At 43.0% G+C, this 3158-nt stretch overlaps 1 non-coding gene across 1 annotated transcript; it reads right to left on the reverse strand.

The window, feature by feature from the left end:
- Positions 1-867: 867 nt before the first annotated feature.
- On the reverse strand, positions 868-975 carry LOC123616662 (U6 spliceosomal RNA). Its single transcript, XR_006724669.2, has one exon. It is a non-coding gene; the product is annotated as a U6 spliceosomal RNA (small nuclear RNA).
- Between the last annotated feature and the right edge of the window lie 2183 nt (positions 976-3158).

Raw genomic sequence — 3158 nt, forward strand, 5'->3', positions numbered from 1 at the left:
TCAAGGCATCAAGTTCTAAGCCTCTTAAGCATTGCGAGAAGAGTACATGTCAGATATGGACCCAGAACAGTCCTAACAATGTTTATAAACTGGGTTAAACAAAGTTCCATCTGGTTCCAGAAGTTCCTAATTACCCAAAGAAGGCAATTTCCACATCTCCTATCACAAAAACTAATTTAAAAAAATCTACTCTAGAAAAACAAGGGAAGTCAGTAATATATTGATTGGAATTCTTTTGGATCCTGTCCCTCTCCACAGAGTGCCACTGAAATTACAGGCTAACATTCCCTCACTGAGGGATGCTAGTCAAGCCATCCCTGGATGAGCAGACTGAGAGAAACAGGCTCAGGGCTGGGCACATGCACACTCCTTCATCTCATTGCCATAAAACTGGCTTTTTCCATCCATGAACCCATACAGTGCTGTATGTATGGGATTGGTGGATAAGATGCTGGGATCTCAGCCATGCCTACCTGGTAGGAGAAAGCAGCAAGCTGAGACTGAGTACAGGGTCAGGGAGGTTAACTCATCAATGAGGAGGGTCCTTGTAGATGATTCTCTAAAGGATATTAGTGGATTGGGACTTGAGATCTGCTTGTATTCGTTGGATAGGCCAACTGCAGTAACCAAAGTCTCCAAAATGTTTAGTGACTCAAATACATCCAAGTTTATTTTCATTCTAATGAACAGTTCAAGACATTTCAGGTTGGTGAACTATGCTCTGTACAGGTATTCAGGGAGCCAGGCTGATAGGCTCTGCCATTTTAAAAAAATTGAAGTATAGTTGATTTATGATACGGTGTTAGATTCAGGTGTACAGCAAAGTGATTGTTATATTTTTTTCAGATTATATCCCATTAAAGGTTATTAAAATTGGAACATGTAACGAATTTGTGTGTCATACTTGCACAAGGGGCATGCTAATCTTCTCTGTATTGTTCCAGTTTTTAGTATATGTGCTGCTGAAGTGAGCATGACTTTGCCATTTTTAATAAATGGCTTTCAAGCTTGCCTTGGAAAGGGAAAGAGGCATAAATGAGGGTTTTGTGGGCCAAACCTGGGATACCACTTCTCACTTCCCTTTGGTAAAACTGAATCATATGTCCACATCGAACTGCAAGGGAGACTGGGCTGTGAGCCTAAGAAGAGGAAATGAATTTGGTGAGGACTAGCAATGTTGGACACAGCACCTGTTTCCAAGGGACAGTGATGTGGTGTCTGGAATGGGGCACCAGGAGCTAAAGCCAAGATTCTGCTGGAGTTCAGACAGGAGGCAGCATTCTGCCTGCACCTTTCCGCCCAGTTTGGAGTAAGACAGCCAGCTGCAGGTGTGGAGATGCTTTTGGCGGTGGGAGTGTTATGGATGCTTGTGTCCAGGCCCTGGGAAAGGTGAGATTCCAGGATCTGAGCCACAAGAGCTGGGATTCAAGCCCAGGCTCTAGTGGTGACACTGAAGTCCAGTGATAAGGATGGAGATGTGGGAGAAGGCTTACATGTGAGGGCTTGCCTTGGGGATGTTTTGCCTATGACAGCAAGACTTAATTGCAAGTCGCCCCTGCTGGTGGGTCTTAGACTATTAGGGTCAGGCTTGGTTCTGGGATAGTTGGGGGACGGTCCTCCTCCTGAAATTTTCTTTAGCACTGTCTTTTCCAGACGGCATTTACATATGTCTTTCAAAGAGCTTAATATCCTCAGAAGAGAGGTGTCTTTGTACTTGCAGTTTCCTCATGCAGCCAAACTCCTACACACACCCCAGCTTTTAGGAGTTTACATTAAATAACCATGGGACACAGGTCACTAATTTCTGATGTCCCGTGGTCTCAGCACACATAACATCTCACAGTTTAGGCATATAACCTAGGGGCTAAATAACTACTAGATTCTAAATAACCAATAGATTCTGTATGGAGAGCTGGAACATGAATTGCTTGCTTTGTGTGCTTTCCTCTTTGAAGGTGGCCAAAAAATCTTAATTGTTTAGGGCTTTCTGAACATTGTCTTTTAAGGATGATACTGCATGTACTGTCTAGAGATGTTGTTGGAACAGATGTTGTGAGAAGCTCTTATGCTCTGATATGCTGAGAATGCCCATGTATCCCCCAGGCACCATCGCAGAAAATCCTTAAACACATTCACAGCACTACAGGGCGTTGCCTTCCACTTGACCCTTCCGTTCTCTTGATTGTTCAATGCACGAGGGTTATTAAGAAGCTGAAAGATGATTATTACACTCCATTGTGGTTGCCAGCTATGTGCTGGCAGATTATTGAAAACAGATTCAGGAAACCACTGTAGGTTAATGACATGATGTGGAAAATGCTGGTCTTGGAGTAAACTAGCCTATTTCACAGAACAAAATGTGGGATGGTAAAAGATGCAGTATACCACAGTATTGGAGCATAGAATCTAGTAAATCTGCTGTTTAATGGCAACTTGACCTTGGGCTAATTTTGACTACTTCAGTGCCTCAGTTTCCTCACCTGAGAAATGGGAATTATGATGGGACTCACTTCCATAGGGTTATTGATAGAACTAACTAAATGAGACCATGTATGGAAAGTGCTTAGCATGATGCCTGGCGTATAGCTGGCCTTCAAAAAATATGTTACTTACTATCATAGGCTAAGATTTAAAAAAAAAAAAAACCTGTCATTGGAGTAAGAAAAAAAATGGAAGATTAATCGGTCACCAGTGCCAAACACTAGTTCTTAATGGTCATAACTGGATCCTTGAAATTCTGCTGGTAGGAGGGAACATTTTTGATCATCCCCACCTGTATCAGTGCTTTTAGTCACTATCCAGAGAGACTCTCAGATCAAGTGGGGAAAACAGACCAAACAAAAGTCTAGAGCCGAGGTTTTCACGGTGTGAACTCCAGGTCGGTCGCATCAACATAACAGCGAACTTGCTAGAAATACAAATTCTTGGGCTGAGGACTGCAGACCTACTAAATCTGAAACTCTGGGGTGGGATGCAGAAATCTGTGTTTTAACAAGCCCTACTGGGGATTCTTAAGCTCAGTTTGCAGACCTGGATGTAGAGCCTCTAGAGATAAATTTGTTGATAAAATGCAGGCGACAGTCCTTGCAGAGAACTTATGGCAGTTAATGAGCCCAGACCTACGTTTGCAGCTGCCTTCTGTAATCCCTGCCTGAGCT

Source organism: Camelus bactrianus, chromosome 4 (assembly GCF_048773025.1).
Source record: "Camelus bactrianus isolate YW-2024 breed Bactrian camel chromosome 4, ASM4877302v1, whole genome shotgun sequence".
Taxonomy (NCBI): Eukaryota; Metazoa; Chordata; class Mammalia; order Artiodactyla; family Camelidae; genus Camelus; species Camelus bactrianus.